The sequence below is a fragment of the Passer domesticus genome, chromosome W (assembly GCF_036417665.1).
Source record: "Passer domesticus isolate bPasDom1 chromosome W, bPasDom1.hap1, whole genome shotgun sequence".
NCBI lineage: Eukaryota > Metazoa > Chordata > Aves > Passeriformes > Passeridae > Passer > Passer domesticus.
The window spans coordinates 22,879,761-22,900,016 of record NC_087511.1 but is presented as its reverse complement, the minus strand read 5'-3'; positions in this window follow the sequence as shown (position 1 = coordinate 22,900,016).

Here is a 20,256-nt window from a genome sequence, read left to right as displayed (position 1 = left end):
ACGTATACTGTGCTGGCACAGTTTCTCCTTGCTAGACAGAGTGGAAAAACATTTTGCTGAGATGCAGAAGACAAGAAATGCAGAATACGGAGATACGGAGCTGTCGGAAATTAAGTGCCGCTGCCAGGCGTCTTTCGGCAGAAAGAGAGCTCCGGAGCTCACAGTGACCGGCACAGTGCTCTCTGCGCGAATAGGCGCTGGATCGCATCCGAGAGACGGAGGGCGCGGTACCTTCTAGGATGCGAAGAGTGAAGCCGCACAACACCCAGACTGTACCCGCAGCTTTCTAACTGCTAGAAGTTCATGGCTTACCACTCGCGTGCCCCTTCAATTCGCATTAGCATTCGAATGCAAGGTATTCTTGGACAACTTTGCTGTGCTTGCTTCTAGTTCTGCCCCAGCGCATCATAGATAGCCTTTCTCTTCCCTTTTGTTTTTGAGATGCCGAGAACTCGGGAATTTAGAACACAAGTCCGGGGACGTATACTGTGCTGGCACAGTTTCTCCTTGCTAGACAGAGTGGAAAAACATTTTGCTGAGATGCAGAAGTCAAGAAATGCAGAATACGGAGATACGGAGCTGTCCGAAATTAAGTGCCGCTGCCAGGCGTCTTTCGTCAGAAATAGAGCTCCGCAGCGCACAGTGTCCGGTACAGTGCTCTCTGCGCGAATAGCTGCTTGATCGCATCTGAGAGACGGAGAGCGCGGTACCTTCTAGGATGCGAATAGTGAAGCCGCTCAACACCCGGACTGTGTCCGCAGCTTTCTAACTGCTAGAAGTTCATGGCTTACCACTCGCCTGCCCCTTAAATTCGCATTAGCATTCGAATGCAAGGTATTCTTGGACAACTTTGCTGTGCTTGCTTCTAGTTCTGCCCCAGCGCACCATAGATAACCTTTCTCTTCCCTTTAGTTTCTGAGATGCCGAGAACTTGGGAATTTAGAACACAAGTCCAGGGACGTATACTATGCTGGCACAGTTTCCCCTTGCTAGACAGAGTGGAAAAACATTTTGCTGAGATGCAGAAGACAAGAAATGCAGAATATGGAGATACGGAGCTGTCCGAAATTAAGTGCCGCTGCCAGGCGTCTTTCGGCAGAAAGAGAGCTCCGGAGCGCACAGTGACCGGCACAGTGCTCTCTGCGCGAATAGCCGCTTGATCGCATCCGGGAGACGGAGAGCGCGGTACCTTCCAAGATGCGAAGAGTGAAGCCGCACAACACCCGGACTGTGTCCGCAGCTTTCTAACTGATAGAAGTTCATGGCTTACCAATTGCGTGCCCCTTAAATTCGCATTAGCATTCGAATGGAAGGTATTCTTGGACAAGTTTGCTGTGCTTGCTGCTAGTTCTGCCCCAGCCCACCATAGATAACCTTTCTCTTCCCTTTAGTTTTTGAGATGCCGAGAACTCGGGAATTTAGAACACAAGTCCGGGGACGTATACTGTGCTGGCACAGTTTCTCCTTGCTAGACAGAGTGGAAAAACATTTTGCTGAGATGCAGAAGACAAGAAATGCAGAATACGGAGATACGGAGCTGTCGGAAATTAAGTGCCGCTGCCAGGCGTATTTCGTCAGAAATAGAGCTTGGGAGCGCACAGTGTCCGGCACAGTGCTCTCTGCGCGAATAGCCGCTTGATCGCATCCGAGAGACGGAGAGCGCTGTACCTTCTAGGATGCGAAGAGTGAAGCCGCACAACACCCAGACTGTGCCCGCAGCTTTCTAACTGCTAGAAGTTCATGGCTTACCACTCGCCTACCCCTTAAATTCGCATTAGCATTCGAATGCAAGGTATTCTTGGACAACTTTGCTGTGCTTGCTTCTAGTTCTGCCCCAGCGCACCATAGATAACCTTTCTCTTCCCTTTAGTTTCTGAGATGCCGAGAACTTGGGAATTTAGAACACAAGTCCTGGGACGTATACTATGCTGGCACAGTATCTCATTGCTAGACAGAGTGGAAAAACATTTTGCTGAGTTGCAGAAGACAAGAAATGCAGAATATGGAGATACGGAGCTGTCCGAAATTAAGTGCCGCTGCCAGGCGTCTTTCGGCAGAAAGAGAGCTCCGGAGCGCACAGTGACCGGCACAGTGCTCTCTGCGCGAATAGCCGCTTGATCGCATCCGGGAGACGGAGAGCGCGGTACCTTCCAAGATGCGAAGAGTGAAGCCGCGCAACACCCGGACTGTGTCCGCAGCTTTCTAACTGCTAGAAGTTCATGGCTTACCACTCGCGTGCCCCTTAAATTCGCATTAGCATTCGAATGGAAGGTATTCTTGGACAACTTTGCTGTGCTTGCTTCTAGTTCTGCCCCAGCGCACCATAGATATCCTTTCTCTTCCCTTTAGTTTCTGAGATGCCGAGAACTCGGGAATTTAGAGCACAAGTGCGGGGACGTATACTATGCTGGCACAGTTTCTCCTTGCTAGACAGAGTGGAAAAACATTTTGCTGAGATGCAGAAGGCAAGAAATGAAGAATACGGAGATACGGTGCTGTCCGAAGTTAAGTGCCGCTGCCAGGCGTCTTTCGGCAGAAAGAGAGCTCCGGAGCGCACAGTGACCGGCACAGTGCTCTCTGCGCGAATAGCCGCTTGATCGCATCTGAGAGACGGAGAGCGCGGTACCTTCTAGGATGCGAAGAGTGAAGCCGCACAACACCCGGACTGTGTCCGCAGCTTTCTAACTGCTAGAAGTTCATGGCTTACCACTCGCCTGCCCCTTAAATTCGCATTAGCATTCGAATGCAAGGTATTCTTGGACAACTTTGCTGTGCTTCCTTCTAGTTCTGCCCCAGCGCACCATAGATAACATTTCTCTTCCATTTAGTTTCTGAGATGCTGAGAACTTGGGAATTTACAACACAAGTCCAGGGACCTATACTATGCTGGCACAGTTTCCCCTTGCTAGACAGAGTGGAAAAACATTTTGCTGAGATGCAGAAGACAAGAAATGCAGAATACGGAGATACGGAGCTGTCCGAAATTAAGTGCCGCTGCCAGGCGTCTTTCGGCAGAAAGAGAGCTCCGGAGCGCACAGTGACCGGCACAGTGCTCTCTGCGCGAATAGGCTCTTGATCGCATCCGAGAGACGGAGGGCGCGGTACCTTCTAGGATGCGAAGAGTGAAGCTGCACATCACCCAGACTGTGCCCGCAGCTTTCTAACTGCTAGAAGTTCATGGCTTACCACTCGCGTGCCCCTTAAATTCGCATTAGCATTCGAATGCAAGGTATTCTTGGACAACTTTGCTGTGCTTGCTTCTAGTTCTGCCGCAGCGCACCATAGATAACCTTTCTCTTCCCTTTAGTTTTTGAGATGCCGAGAACTCGGGAATTTAGAACACAAGTCCGGGGACGTATACTGTGCTGGCACAGTTTCTCCTTGCTAGACAGAGTGGAAAAACATTTTGCGGAGATGCAGAAGACAAGAAATGCAGAATACGGAGATACGGAGCTGTCCGAAATTAAGTGCCGCTGCCAGGCGTCTTTCGTCAGCAATAGAGCTCCAGAGCGCACAGTGAGCGGCACAGTGCTCTCTGCGCGAATAGCTGCTTGATCGCATCCGAGAGACGGAGAGCGTGGTACCTTCCAAGATGCGAAGAGTGAAGCTGCACAACACCCGGACTGTGTCCGCAGCTTTCTAACTGCTAGAAGTTCATGGCTTACCACTCGCGTGCCCCTTAAATTCACATTAGCATTCGAATGGAAGGTATTCTTGGACAACTTTGCTGTGCTTGCTGCTAGTTCTGCCCCAGCCCACCATAGATAACCTTTCTCTTCCCTTTAGTTTTTGAGATGCCGAGAACTCGGGAATTTAGAACACAAGTCCGGGGACGTATACTGTGCTGGCACAGTTTCTCCTTGCTAGACAGAGTGGAAAAACATTTTGCTGAGATGCAGAAGACAAGAAATGCAGAATACGGAGATACGGAGCTGTCCAAAAATAAGTGCCGCTGCCAGGCGTCTTTCGGCAGAAAGAGAGCTCCGGAGCGCAGTGTCCGGCACAGTGCTCTCTGCGCAAATAGCCGCTTGATCGCATCCGAGAGACGGAGAGCGCGGTACCTTCTAGGATGCGAAGAGTGAAGCCGCACAACACCCGGACTGTGTCCGCAGCTTTCTAACTGATAGAAGTTCATGGCTTACCACTCGCCTGCCCCTTCAATTCGCATTAGCATTCAAATGCAAGGTATTCTTGGACAACGTTGTTGTGCTTGCTTCTAGTTCTGCCCCAGCGCACCATAGATAACCTTTCTCTTCCCTTTAGTTTTTGAGATGCCGAGAACTTGGGAATTTAGAACACAAGTCCGGGGACGTATACTGTGCTGGCACAGTTTCTCCTTGCTAGACAGAGTGGAAAAGCATTTTGCTGAGATGCAGAAGACAAGAAATGCAGAATACGGAGATACGGAGCTGTCCGAAATTAAGTGCCGCTGCCAGGCGTCTTTCGGCAGAAAGAGAGCTCCGGAGCGCACAGTAACCGGCACAGTGCTCTCTGCGCGAATAGCCGCTTGATCGCATCCGAGAGACGGAGGGCGCGGTACCTTCTAGGATGCGAAGAGTGAAGCCGCACAACACCCGGACTGTGTCCGCAGCTTTCCAACTGCTAGAAGTTCATGGCTTACCACTCGCCTGCCCCTTAAATTCGCATTAGCATTCGAATGCAAGGTATTCTTGGACAACTTTGCTGTGCTTGCTGCTAGTTCTGCCCCAGCGCACCATAGATATGCTTTCTCTTCCCTTTAGTTTCTGAGATGCCGAGAACTCGGGAATTTAGAACACAAGTCCAGGGACGTATACTATGCTGGCACAGTTTCTCCTTGCTAGACAGAGTGGAAAAACATTTTGCTGAGATGCAGAAGGCAAGAAATGAAGAATACGGAGATACGGTGCTGTCCGAAGTTAAGTGCCGCTGCCAGGCGTCTTTCGGCAGAAAGAGAGCTCCGGAGCGCACAGTGACCGGCACAGTGCTCTCTGCGCGAATAGCCGCTTGATCGCATCTGAGAGACGGAGAGCGCGGTACCTTCTAGGATGCGAAGAGTGAAGCCGCACAACACCCGGACTGTGTCCGCAGCTTTCTAACTGCTAGAAGTTCATGGCTTACCACACGCCTGCCCCTTAAATTCGCATTAGCATTCGAATGGAAGGTATTCTTGGACAAATTTGCTGTGCTTCCTTCTAGTTCTGCCCCAGCGCACCATAGATAACCTTTCTCTTCCATTTAGTTTCTGAGATGCTGAGAACTTGGGAATTTACAACACAAGTCCAGGGACCTATACTATGCTGGCACAGTTTCCCCTTGCTAGACAGAGTGGAAAAACATTTTGCTGAGATGCAGAAGACAAGAAATGCAGAATACGGAGATACGGAGCTGTCCGAAATTAAGTGCCGCTGCCAGGCGTCTTTCGGCAGAAAGAGAGCTCCGGAGCGCACAGTGACCGGCACAGTGCTCTCTGCGCGAATAGGCTCTTGATCGCATCCGAGAGACGGAGGGCGCGGTACCTTCTAGGATGCGAAGAGTGAAGCCGCACATCACCCAGACTGTGCCCGCAGCTTTCTAACTGCTAGAAGTTCATGGCTTACCACTCGCGTGCCCCTTAAATTCGCATTAGCATTCGAATGCAAGGTATTCTTGGACAACTTTGCTGTGCTTGCTTCTAGTTCTGCCCCAGCGCACCATAGATAGCCTTTCTCTTCCCTTTAGTTTTTGAGATGCCGAGAACTCGGGAATTTAGAACACAAGTCCGGGGACGTATACTGTGCTGGCACAGTTTCTCCTTGCTAGACAGAGTGGAAAAACATTTTGCGGAGATGCAGAAGACAAGAAATGCAGAATACGGAGATACGGAGCTGTCCGAAATTAAGTGCCGCTGCCAGGCGTCTTTCGTCAGCAATAGAGCTCCAGAGCGCACAGTGTCCGGCACAGTGCTCTCTGCGCGAATAGGCGCTTGATCGCATCCGAGAGACGGAGAGCGCGGTACCTTCCAAGATGCGAAGAGTGAAGCCGCACAACACCCGGACTGTGCCCGCAGCTTTCTAACTGCTAGAAGTTCATGGCTTACCACTCGCGTGCCCCTTAAATTCACATTAGCATTCGAATGGAAGGTATTCTTGGACAACTTTGCTGTGCTTGCTGCTAGTTCTGCCCCAGCCCACCATAGATAACCTTTCTCTTCCCTTTAGTTTTTGAGATGCCGAGAACTCGGGAATTTAGAACACAAGTCCGGGGACGTATACTGTGCTGGCACAGTTTCTCCTTGCTAGACAGAGTGGAAAAACATTTTGCTGAGATGCAGAAGACAAGAAATGCAGAATACGGAGATACGGAGCTGTCCAAAATTAAGTGCCGCTGCCAGGCGTCTTTCGGCAGAAAGAGAGCTCCGGAGCGCAGTGTCCGGCACAGTGCTCTCTGCGCAAATAGCCGCTTGATCGCATCCAAGAGACGGAGAGCGCGGTACCTTCTAGGATGCGAAGAGTGAAGCCGCACAACACCCGGACTGTGTCCGCAGCTTTCTAACTGATAGAAGTTCATGGCTTACCACTCGCCTGCCCCTTCAATTCGCATTAGCATTCAAATGCAAGGTATTCTTGGACAACGTTGTTGTGCTTGCTTCTAGTTCTGCCCCAGCGCACCATAGATAACCTTTCTCTTCCCTTTAGTTTTTGAGATGCCGAGAACTTGGGAATTTAGAACACAAGTCCGGGGACGTATACTGTGCTGGCACAGTTTCTCCTTGCTAGACAGAGTGGAAAAGCATTTTGCTGAGATGCAGAAGACAAGAAATGCAGAATACGGAGATACGGAGCTGTCCGAAATTAAGTGCCGCTGCCAGGCGTCTTTCGGCAGAAAGAGAGCTCCGGAGCGCACAGTAACCGGCACAGTGCTCTCTGCGCGAATAGCCGCTTGATCGCATCCGAGAGACGGAGGGCGCGGTACCTTCTAGGATGCGAAGAGTGAAGCCGCACAACACCCAGACTGTGCCCGCAGCTTTCTAACTGCTAGAAGTTCATGGCTTACCACTCGCGTGCCCCTTAAATTCACATTAGCATTCGAATGCAAGGTATTCTTGGACAACTTTGCTGTGCTTGCTTCTAGTTCTGCCCCAGCCCACCATAGATAACCTTTCTCTTCCCTTTAGTTTCTGAGATGCCGAGAACTCGGGAATTTAGAACACAAGTACGGGGACGTATACTCTGCTGGCACAGTTTCTCCTTGCTAGACAGAGTGGAAAAACATTTTGCTGAGATGCAGAAGACAAGAAATGCAGAATACGGAGATACGGAGCTGTCCAAAATTAAGTGCCGCTGCCAGGCGTCTTTCGGCAGAAAGAGAGCTCCGGAGCGCAGTGTCCGGCACAGTGCTCTCTGCGCAAATAGCCGCTTGATCGCATCCAAGAGACGGAGAGCGCGGTACCTTCTAGGATGCGAAGAGTGAAGCCGCACAACACCCGGACTGTGTCCGCAGCTTTCTAACTGATAGAAGTTCATGGCTTACCACTCGCCTGCCCCTTCAATTCGCATTAGCATTCAAATGCAAGGTATTCTTGGACAACGTTGTTGTGCTTGCTTCTAGTTCTGCCCCAGCGCACCATAGATAACCTTTCTCTTCCCTTTAGTTTTTGAGATGCCGAGAACTTGGGAATTTAGAACACAAGTCCGGGGACGTATACTGTGCTGGCACAGTTTCTCCTTGCTAGACAGAGTGGAAAAGCATTTTGCTGAGATGCAGAAGACAAGAAATGCAGAATACGGAGATACGGAGCTGTCCGAAATTAAGTGCCGCTGCCAGGCGTCTTTCGGCAGAAAGAGAGCTCCGGAGCGCACAGTAACCGGCACAGTGCTCTCTGCGCGAATAGCCGCTTGATCGCATCCGAGAGACGGAGGGCGCGGTACCTTCTAGGATGCGAAGAGTGAAGCCGCACAACACCCAGACTGTGCCCGCAGCTTTCTAACTGCTAGAAGTTCATGGCTTACCACTCGCGTGCCCCTTAAATTCACATTAGCATTCGAATGCAAGGTATTCTTGGACAACTTTGCTGTGCTTGCTTCTAGTTCTGCCCCAGCCCACCATAGATAACCTTTCTCTTCCCTTTAGTTTCTGAGATGCCGAGAACTCGGGAATTTAGAACACAAGTACGGGGACGTATACTCTGCTGGCACAGTTTCTCCTTGCTAGACAGAGTGGAAAAGCATTTTGCTGAGATGCAGAAGACAAGAAATGCAGAATACGGAGATACGGAGCTGTCCAAAATTAAGTGCCGCTGCCAGGCGTCTTTCGGCAGAAAGAGAGCTCCGGAGCGCAGTGTCCGGCACAGTGCTCTCTGCGCAAATAGCCGCTTGATCGCATCCGAGAGACGGAGAGCGCGGTACCTTCTAGGATGCGAAGAGTGAAGCCCCACAACACCCGGACTGTGTCCGCAGCTTTCTAACTGCTAGAAGTTCATGGCTTACCACTCGCCTGCCCCTTAAATTCGCATTAGCATTCGAATGCAAGGTATTCTTGGACAACTTTGCTGTGCTTGCTTCTAGTTCTGCCCCAGCCCACCATAGATAACCTTTCTCTTCCCTTTAGTTTTTGAGATGCCGAGAACTCGGGAATTTAGAACACAAGTCCGGGGACGTATACTGTGCTGGCACAGTTTCTCCTTGCTAGACAGAGTGGAAAAGCATTTTGCTGAGATGCAGAAGACAAGAAATGCAGAATACGGAGATACGGAGCTGTCCGAAATTAAGTGCCGCTGCCAGGCGTCTTTCGGCAGAAAGAGGGCTCCGGAGCGCACAGTGACCGGCACAGTGCTCTCTGCGCGAATAGCCGCTTGATCGCATCTGAGAGACGGAGGGCGCGGTACTTTCTAGGATGCGAAGAGTGAAGCCGCCCAACACCCGGACTGTGTCCGCAGCTTTCTAACTGCTAGAAGTTCATGGCTTACCACTCGCCTGCCCCTTAAATTCGCATTAGCATTCGAATGCAAGGTATTCTTGGACAACTTTGCTGTGCTTCCTTCTAGTTCTGCCCCAGCGCACCATAGATAACATTTCTCTTCCATTTAGTTTCTGAGATGCTGAGAACTTGGGAATTTAGAACACAAGTCCAGGGACCTATACTATGCTGGCACAGTTTCCCCTTGCTAGACAGAGTGGAAAAACATTTTGCTGAGATGCAGAAGACAAGAAATGCAGAATACGGAGATACGGAGCTGTCCGAAATTAAGTGCCGCTGCCAGGCGTCTTTCGGCAGAAAGAGAGCTCCGGAGCGCACAGTGACCGGCACAGTGCTCTCTGCGCGAATAGGCTCTTGATCGCATCCGAGAGACGGAGGGCGCGGTACCTTCTAGGATGCGAAGAGTGAAGCCGCACATCACCCAGACTGTGCCCGCAGCTTTCTAACTGCTAGAAGTTCATGGCTTACCACTCGCGTGCCCCTTAAATTCGCATTAGCATTCGAATGCAAGGTATTCTTGGACAACTTTGCTGTGCTTGCTGCTAGTTCTGCCCCAGCCCACCATAGATAACCTTTCTCTTCCCTTTAGTTTTTGAGATGCCGAGAACTCGGGAATTTAGAACACAAGTCCGGGGACGTATACTGTGCTGGCACAGTTTCTCCTTGCTAGACAGAGTGGAAAAACATTTTGCTGAGATGCAGAAGACAAGAAATGCAGAATACGGAGATACGGAGCTGTCCAAAATTAAGTGCCGCTGCCAGGCGTCTTTCGGCAGAAAGAGAGCTCCGGAGCGCAGTGTCCGGCACAGTGCTCTCTGCGCAAAGAGCCGCTTGATCGCATCCGAGAGACGGAGAGCGCGGTACCTTCTAGGATGCGAAGAGTGAAGCCGCACAACACCCGGACTGTGTCCGCAGCTTTCTAACTGCTAGAAGTTCATGGCTTACCACTCGCCTGCCCCTTCAATTCGCATTAGCATTCAAATGCAAGGTATTCTTGGACAACGTTGCTGTGCTTGCTTCTAGTTCTGCCCCAGCGCACCATAGATAACCTTTCTCTTCCCTTTAGTTTTTGAGATGCCGAGAACTTGGGAATTTAGAACACAAGTCCGGGGACGTATACTGTGCTGGCACAGTTTCTCCTTGCTAGACAGAGTGGAAAAGCATTTTGCTGAGATGCAGAAGACAAGAAATGCAGAATACGGAGATACGGAGCTGTCCGAAATTAAGTGCCGCTGCCAGGCGTCTTTCGGCAGAAAGAGAGCTCCGGAGCGCACAGTGACCGGCACAGTGCTCTCTGCGCGAATAGCCGCTTGATCGCATCCGAGAGACGGAGGGCGCGGTACCTTCTAGGATGCGAAGAGTGAAGCCGCACAACACCCAGACTGTGCCCGCAGCTTTCTAACTGCTAGAAGTTCATGGCTTACCACTCGCGTGCCCCTTAAATTCACATTAGCATTCGAATGCAAGGTATTCTTGGACAACTTTGCTGTGCTTGCTTCTAGTTCTCCCCCAGCGCACCATAGATAACCTTTCTCTTCCCTTTAGTTTCTGAGATGCCGAGAACTTGGGAATTTAGAACACAAGTCCAGGGACGTATACTATGCTGGCACAGTTTCCCCTTGCTAGACAGAGTGGAAAAACATTTTGCTGAGATGCAGAAGACAAGAAATGCAGAATACGGAGATACGGAGCTGTCCGAAATTAAGTGCCGCTGCCAGGCGTCTTTCGGCAGAAAGAGAGCTCCGGAGCGCACGGTGACCGGCACAGTGCTCTCTGCGCGAATAGCCGCTTGATCGCATCCGGGAGACGGAGAGCGCGGTACCTTCCAAGATGCGAAGAGTGAAGCCGCACAACACCCGGACTGTGTCCGCAGCTTGCTAACCGCTAGAAGTTCATGGCTTACCACTCGCGTGCCCCTTAAATTCGCATTAGCATTCGAATGGAAGGTATTCTTGGACAACTTTGCTGTGCTTGCTTCTAGTTCTGCCCCAGCGCACAATAGATATCCTTGCTCTTCCCTTTAGTTTCTGAGATGCCGAGAACTCGGGAATTTAGAACACAAGTCCGGGGACGTATACTCTGCTGGCACAGTTTCTCCTTGCTAGACAGAGTGGAAAAGCATTTTGCTGAGATGCAGAAGACAAGAAATGCAGAATACGGAGATACGGAGCTGTCCGAAATTAAGTGCCGCTGCCAGGCGTCTTTCGGCAGAAAGAGAGCTCCGGAGCGCACAGTGACCGGCACAGTGCTCTCTGCGCGAATAGCCGCTTGATCGCATCCGGGAGACGGAGAGCGCGGTACCTTCTAGGATGCGAAGAGTGAAGCCGCACAACACCCGGACTGTGTCCGCAGCTTTCTAACTGCTAGAAGTTCATGGCTTACCACTCGCCTGCCCCTTAAATTCGCATTAGCATTCGAATGCAAGGTATTCTTGGACAACTTTGCTGTGCTTCCTTCTAGTTCTGCCCCAGCGCACCATAGATAACATTTCTCTTCCATTTAGTTTCTGAGATGCTGAGAACTTGGGAATTTACAACACAAGTCCAGGGACCTATACTATGCTGGCACAGTTTCCCCTTGCTAGACAGAGTGGAAAAACATTTTGCTGAGATGCAGAAGACAAGAAATGCAGAATACGGAGATACGGAGCTGTCCGAAATTAAGTGCCGCTGCCAGGCGTCTTTCGGCAGAAAGAGAGCTCCGGAGCGCACAGTGACCGGCACAGTGCTCTCTGCGCGAATAGGCTCTTGATCGCATCCGAGAGACGGAGGGCGCGGTACCTTCTAGGATGCGAAGAGTGAAGCTGCACATCACCCAGACTGTGCCCGCAGCTTTCTAACTGATAGAAGTTCATGGCTTACCACTCGCGTGCCCCTTAAATTCGCATTAGCATTCGAATGCAAGGTATTCTTGGACAACTTTGCTGTGCTTGCTTCTAGTTCTGCCGCAGCGCACCATAGATAACCTTTCTCTTCCCTTTAGTTTTTGAGATGCCGAGAACTCGGGAATTTAGAACACAAGTCCGGGGACGTATACTGTGCTGGCACAGTTTCTCCTTGCTAGACAGAGTGGAAAAACATTTTGCGGAGATGCAGAAGACAAGAAATGCAGAATACGGAGATACGGAGCTGTCCGAAATTAAGTGCCGCTGCCAGGCGTCTTTCGTCAGCAATAGAGCTCCAGAGCGCACAGTGAGCGGCACAGTGCTCTCTGCGCGAATAGCTGCTTGATCGCATCCGAGAGACGGAGAGCGTGGTACCTTCCAAGATGCGAAGAGTGAAGCTGCACAACACCCGGACTGTGTCCGCAGCTTTCTAACTGCTAGAAGTTCATGGCTTACCACTCGCGTGCCCCTTAAATTCACATTAGCATTCGAATGGAAGGTATTCTTGGACAACTTTGCTGTGCTTGCTGCTAGTTCTGCCCCAGCCCACCATAGATAACCTTTCTCTTCCCTTTAGTTTTTGAGATGCCGAGAACTCGGGAATTTAGAACACAAGTCCGGGGACGTATACTGTGCTGGCACAGTTTCTCCTTGCTAGACAGAGTGGAAAAACATTTTGCTGAGATGCAGAAGACAAGAAATGCAGAATACGGAGATACGGAGCTGTCCAAAAATAAGTGCCGCTGCCAGGCGTCTTTCGGCAGAAAGAGAGCTCCGGAGCGCAGTGTCCGGCACAGTGCTCTCTGCGCAAATAGCCGCTTGATCGCATCCGAGAGACGGAGAGCGCGGTACCTTCTAGGATGCGAAGAGTGAAGCCGCACAACACCCGGACTGTGTCCGCAGCTTTCTAACTGATAGAAGTTCATGGCTTACCACTCGCCTGCCCCTTCAATTCGCATTAGCATTCAAATGCAAGGTATTCTTGGACAACGTTGTTGTGCTTGCTTCTAGTTCTGCCCCAGCGCACCATAGATAACCTTTCTCTTCCCTTTAGTTTTTGAGATGCCGAGAACTTGGGAATTTAGAACACAAGTCCGGGGACGTATACTGTGCTGGCACAGTTTCTCCTTGCTAGACAGAGTGGAAAAGCATTTTGCTGAGATGCAGAAGACAAGAAATGCAGAATACGGAGATACGGAGCTGTCCGAAATTAAGTGCCGCTGCCAGGCGTCTTTCGGCAGAAAGAGAGCTCCGGAGCGCACAGTAACCGGCACAGTGCTCTCTGCGCGAATAGCCGCTTGATCGCATCCGAGAGACGGAGGGCGCGGTACCTTCTAGGATGCGAAGAGTGAAGCCGCACAACACCCGGACTGTGTCCGCAGCTTTCCAACTGCTAGAAGTTCATGGCTTACCACTCGCCTGCCCCTTAAATTCGCATTAGCATTCGAATGCAAGGTATTCTTGGACAACTTTGCTGTGCTTGCTGCTAGTTCTGCCCCAGCGCACCATAGATATGCTTTCTCTTCCCTTTAGTTTCTGAGATGCCGAGAACTCGGGAATTTAGAACACAAGTCCAGGGACGTATACTATGCTGGCACAGTTTCTCCTTGCTAGACAGAGTGGAAAAACATTTTGCTGAGATGCAGAAGGCAAGAAATGAAGAATACGGAGATACGGTGCTGTCCGAAGTTAAGTGCCGCTGCCAGGCGTCTTTCGGCAGAAAGAGAGCTCCGGAGCGCACAGTGACCGGCACAGTGCTCTCTGCGCGAATAGCCGCTTGATCGCATCTGAGAGACGGAGAGCGCGGTACCTTCTAGGATGCGAAGAGTGAAGCCGCACAACACCCGGACTGTGTCCGCAGCTTTCTAACTGCTAGAAGTTCATGGCTTACCACTCGCCTGCCCCTTAAATTCGCATTAGCATTCGAATGGAAGGTATTCTTGGACAAATTTGCTGTGCTTCCTTCTAGTTCTGCCCCAGCGCACCATAGATAACCTTTCTCTTCCATTTAGTTTCTGAGATGCTGAGAACTTGGGAATTTACAACACAAGTCCAGGGACCTATACTATGCTGGCACAGTTTCCCCTTGCTAGACAGAGTGGAAAAACATTTTGCTGAGATGCAGAAGACAAGAAATGCAGAATACGGAGATACGGAGCTGTCCGAAATTAAGTGCCGCTGCCAGGCGTCTTTCGGCAGAAAGAGAGCTCCGGAGCGCACAGTGACCGGCACAGTGCTCTCTGCGCGAATAGGCTCTTGATCGCATCCGAGAGACGGAGGGCGCGGTACCTTCTAGGATGCGAAGAGTGAAGCCGCACATCACCCAGACTGTGCCCGCAGCTTTCTAACTGCTAGAAGTTCATGGCTTACCACTCGCGTGCCCCTTAAATTCGCATTAGCATTCGAATGCAAGGTATTCTTGGACAACTTTGCTGTGCTTGCTTCTAGTTCTGCCCCAGCGCACCATAGATAACCTTTCTCTTCCCTTTAGTTTTTGAGATGCCGAGAACTCGGGAATTTAGAACACAAGTCCGGGGACGTATACTGTGCTGGCACAGTTTCTCCTTGCTAGACAGAGTGGAAAAACATTTTGCGGAGATGCAGAAGACAAGAAATGCAGAATACGGAGATACGGAGCTGTCCGAAATTAAGTGCCGCTGCCAGGCGTCTTTCGTCAGCAATAGAGCTCCAGAGCGCACAGTGTCCGGCACAGTGCTCTCTGCGCGAATAGGCGCTTGATCGCATCCGAGAGACGGAGAGCGCGGTACCTTCCAAGATGCGAAGAGTGAAGCCGCACAACACCCGGACTGTGCCCGCAGCTTTCTAACTGCTAGAAGTTCATGGCTTACCACTCGCGTGCCCCTTAAATTCACATTAGCATTCGAATGGAAGGTATTCTTGGACAACTTTGCTGTGCTTGCTGCTAGTTCTGCCCCAGCCCACCATAGATAACCTTTCTCTTCCCTTTAGTTTTTGAGATGCCGAGAACTCGGGAATTTAGAACACAAGTCCGGGGACGTATACTGTGCTGGCACAGTTTCTCCTTGCTAGACAGAGTGGAAAAACATTTTGCTGAGATGCAGAAGACAAGAAATGCAGAATACGGAGATACGGAGCTGTCCAAAATTAAGTGCCGCTGCCAGGCGTCTTTCGGCAGAAAGAGAGCTCCGGAGCGCAGTGTCCGGCACAGTGCTCTCTGCGCAAATAGCCGCTTGATCGCATCCAAGAGACGGAGAGCGCGGTACCTTCTAGGATGCGAAGAGTGAAGCCGCACAACACCCGGACTGTGTCCGCAGCTTTCTAACTGATAGAAGTTCATGGCTTACCACTCGCCTGCCCCTTCAATTCGCATTAGCATTCAAATGCAAGGTATTCTTGGACAACGTTGTTGTGCTTGCTTCTAGTTCTGCCCCAGCGCACCATAGATAACCTTTCTCTTCCCTTTAGTTTTTGAGATGCCGAGAACTTGGGAATTTAGAACACAAGTCCGGGGACGTATACTGTGCTGGCACAGTTTCTCCTTGCTAGACAGAGTGGAAAAGCATTTTGCTGAGATGCAGAAGACAAGAAATGCAGAATACGGAGATACGGAGCTGTCCGAAATTAAGTGCCGCTGCCAGGCGTCTTTCGGCAGAAAGAGAGCTCCGGAGCGCACAGTAACCGGCACAGTGCTCTCTGCGCGAATAGCCGCTTGATCGCATCCGAGAGACGGAGGGCGCGGTACCTTCTAGGATGCGAAGAGTGAAGCCGCACAACACCCAGACTGTGCCCGCAGCTTTCTAACTGCTAGAAGTTCATGGCTTACCACTCGCGTGCCCCTTAAATTCACATTAGCATTCGAATGCAAGGTATTCTTGGACAACTTTGCTGTGCTTGCTTCTAGTTCTGCCCCAGCGCACCATAGATAACCTTTCTCTTCCCTTTAGTTTCTGAGATGCCGAGAACTCGGGAATTTAGAACACAAGTACGGGGACGTATACTCTGCTGGCACAGTTTCTCCTTGCTAGACAGAGTGGAAAAGCATTTTGCTGAGATGCAGAAGACAAGAAATGCAGAATACGGAGATACGGAGCTGTCCAAAATTAAGTGCCGCTGCCAGGCGTCTTTCGGCAGAAAGAGAGCTCCGGAGCGCAGTGTCCGGCACAGTGCTCTCTGCGCAAATAGCCGCTTGATCGCATCCGAGAGACGGAGAGCGCGGTACCTTCTAGGATGCGAAGAGTGAAGCCGCACAACACCCGGACTGTGTCCGCAGCTTTCTAACTGCTAGAAGTTCATGGCTTACCACTCGCCTGCCCCTTAAATTCGCATTAGCATTCGAATGCAAGGTATTCTTGGACAACTTTGCTGTGCTTGCTTCTAGTTCTGCCCCAGCCCACCATAGATAACCTTTCTCTTCCCTTTAGTTTTTGAGATGCCGAGAACTCGGGAATTTAGAACACAAGTCCGGGGACGTATACTGTGCTGGCACAGTTTCTCCTTGCTAGACAGAGTGGAAAAGCATTTTGCTGAGATGCAGAAGACAAGAAATGCAGAATACGGAGATACGGAGCTGTCCGAAATTAAGTGCCGCTGCCAGGCGTCTTTCGGCAGAAAGAGAGCTCCGGAGCGCACAGTGACCGGCACAGTGCTCTCTGCGCGAATAGCCGCTTGATCGCATCTGAGAGACGGAGGGCGCGGTACTTTCTAGGATGCGAAGAGTGAAGCCGCCCAACACCCGGACTGTGTCCGCAGCTTTCTAACTGCTAGAAGTTCATGGCTTACCACTCGCCTGCCCCTTAAATTCGCATTAGCATTCGAATGCAAGGTATTCTTGGACAACTTTGCTGTGCTTCCTTCTAGTTCTGCCCCAGCGCACCATAGATAACATTTCTCTTCCATTTAGTTTCTGAGATGCTGAGAACTTGGGAATTTAGAACACAAGTCCAGGGACCTATACTATGCTGGCACAGTTTCCCCTTGCTAGACAGAGTGGAAAAACATTTTGCTGAGATGCAGAAGACAAGAAATGCAGAATACGGAGATACGGAGCTGTCCGAAATTAAGTGCCGCTGCCAGGCGTCTTTCGGCAGAAAGAGAGCTCCGGAGCGCACAGTGACCGGCACAGTGCTCTCTGCGCGAATAGGCTCTTGATCGCATCCGAGAGACGGAGGGCGCGGTACCTTCTAGGATGCGAAGAGTGAAGCCGCACATCACCCAGACTGTGCCCGCAGCTTTCTAACTGCTAGAAGTTCATGGCTTACCACTCGCGTGCCCCTTAAATTCGCATTAGCATTCGAATGCAAGGTATTCTTGGACAACTTTGCTGTGCTTGCTGCTAGTTCTGCCCCAGCCCACCATAGATAACCTTTCTCTTCCCTTTAGTTTTTGAGATGCCGAGAACTCGGGAATTTAGAACACAAGTCCGGGGACGTATACTGTGCTGGCACAGTTTCTCCTTGCTAGACAGAGTGGAAAAACATTTTGCTGAGATGCAGAAGACAAGAAATGCAGAATACGGAGATACGGAGCTGTCCAAAATTAAGTGCCGCTGCCAGGCGTCTTTCGGCAGAAAGAGAGCTCCGGAGCGCAGTGTCCGGCACAGTGCTCTCTGCGCAAAGAGCCGCTTGATCGCATCCGAGAGACGGAGAGCGCGGTACCTTCTAGGATGCGAAGAGTGAAGCCGCACAACACCCGGACTGTGTCCGCAGCTTTCTAACTGCTAGAAGTTCATGGCTTACCACTCGCCTGCCCCTTCAATTCGCATTAGCATTCAAATGCAAGGTATTCTTGGACAACGTTGCTGTGCTTGCTTCTAGTTCTGCCCCAGCGCACCATAGATAACCTTTCTCTTCCCTTTAGTTTTTGAGATGCCGAGAACTTGGGAATTTAGAACACAAGTCCGGGGACGTATACTGTGCTGGCACAGTTTCTCCTTGCTAGACAGAGTGGAAAAGCATTTTGCTGAGATGCAGAAGACAAGAAATGCAGAATACGGAGATACGGAGCTGTCCGAAATTAAGTGCCGCTGCCAGGCGTCTTTCGGCAGAAAGAGAGCTCCGGAGCGCACAGTGACCGGCACAGTGCTCTCTGCGCGAATAGCCGCTTGATCGCATCCGAGAGACGGAGGGCGCGGTACCTTCTAGGATGCGAAGAGTGAAGCCGCACAACACCCAGACTGTGCCCGCAGCTTTCTAACTGCTAGAAGTTCATGGCTTACCACTCGCGTGCCCCTTAAATTCACATTAGCATTCGAATGCAAGGTATTCTTGGACAACTTTGCTGTGCTTGCTTCTAGTTCTCCCCCAGCGCACCATAGATAACCTTTCTCTTCCCTTTAGTTTCTGAGATGCCGAGAACTTGGGAATTTAGAACACAAGTCCAGGGACGTATACTATGCTGGCACAGTTTCCCCTTGCTAGACAGAGTGGAAAAACATTTTGCTGAGATGCAGAAGACAAGAAATGCAGAATACGGAGATACGGAGCTGTCCAAAATTAAGTGCCGCTGCCAGGCGTCTTTCGGCAGAAAGAGAGCTCCGGAGCGCACGGTGACCGGCACAGTGCTCTCTGCGCGAATAGCCGCTTGATCGCATCCGGGAGACGGAGAGCGCGGTACCTTCCAAGATGCGAAGAGTGAAGCCGCACAACACCCGGACTGTGTCCGCAGCTTGCTAACCGCTAGAAGTTCATGGCTTACCACTCGCGTGCCCCTTAAATTCGCATTAGCATTCGAATGGAAGGTATTCTTGGACAACTTTGCTGTGCTTGCTTCTAGTTCTGCCCCAGCGCACAATAGATATCCTTGCTCTTCCCTTTAGTTTCTGAGATGCCGAGAACTCGGGAATTTAGAACACAAGTCCGGGGACGTATACTCTGCTGGCACAGTTTCTCCTTGCTAGACAGAGTGGAAAAGCATTTTGCTGAGATGCAGAAGACAAGAAATGCAGAATACGGAGATACGGAGCTGTCCGAAATTAAGTGCCGCTGCCAGGCGTCTTTCGGCAGAAAGAGAGCTCCGGAGCGCACAGTGACCGGCACAGTGCTCTCTGCGCGAATAGCCGCTTGATCGCATCCGGGAGACGGAGAGCGCGGTACCTTCTAGGATGCGAAGAGTGAAGCCGCACAACACCCGGACTGTGTCCGCAGCTTTCCAACTGCTAGAAGTTCATGGCTTACCACTCGCGTGCCCCTTCAATTCGCATTAGCATTCAAATGCAAGGTATTCTTGGACAACTTTGCTGTGCTTGCTTCTAGTTCTGCCCCAGCGCACCATAGATATGCTTTCTCTTCCCTTTAGTTTCTGAGATGCCGAGAACTTGGGAATTTAGAACACAAGTCCAGGGACGTATACTATGCTGGCACAGTTTCTCCTTGCTAGACAGAGTGGAAAAACATTTTGCTGAGATGCAGAAGGCAAGAAATGAAGAATACGGAGATACGGTGCTGTCCGAAGTTAAGTGCCGCTGCCAGGCGTCTTTCGGCAGAAAGAGAGCTCCGGAGCGCACAGTGACCGGCACAGTGCTCTCTGCGCGAATAGCCGCTTGATCGCATCTGAGAGACGGAGAGCGCGGTACCTTCTAGGATGCGAAGAGTGAAGCCGCACAACACCTGGACTGTGTCCGCAGCTTTCTAACTGCTAGAAGTTCATGGCTTACCACTCGCCTGCCCCTTAAATTCGCATTAGCATTCGAATGCAAGGTATTCTTGGACAACTTTGCTGTGCTTCCTTCTAGTTCTGCCCCAGCGCACCATAGATAACATTTCTCTTCCATTTAGTTTCTGAGATGCCGAGAACTTGGGAATTTAGAACACAAGTCCAGGGACCTATACTATGCTGGCACAGTTTCCCCTTGCTAGACAGAGTGGAAAAACATTTTGCTGAGATGCAGAAGACAAGAAATGCAGAATACGGAGTTACGGAGCTGTCCGAAATTAAGTGCCGCTGCCAGGCGTCTTTCGGCAGAAAGAGAGCTCCGGAGCGCACAGTGACCGGCACAGTGCTCTCTGCGCGAATAGCCGCTTGATCGCATCCGAGAGACGGAGAGCGCGGTACCTTCCAAGATGCGAAGAGTGAAGCTGCACAACACCCGGACTGTGTCCGCAGCTTTCTAACTGCAAGAAGTTCATGGCTTACCACTCGCGTGCCCCTTAAATTCGCATTAGCATTCGAATGGAAGGTATTCTTGGACAACTTTGCTGTGCTTGCTGCTAGTTCTGCCCCAGCCCACCATAGATAACATTTCTCTTCCCGTTAGTTTTTGAGATGCCGAGAACTCGGGAATTTAGAACACAAGTCCGTGGACGTATACGGTGCTGGCACAGTTTCTCCTTGCTAGACTGAGAGGAAAACCATTTTGCTGAGATGCAGAAGACAAGAAATGCAGAATACAGAGATACGGAGCTGTCCGAAATTAAGTGCCGCTGCCAGGCGTCTTTCGTCAGAAATAGAGCTCCAGA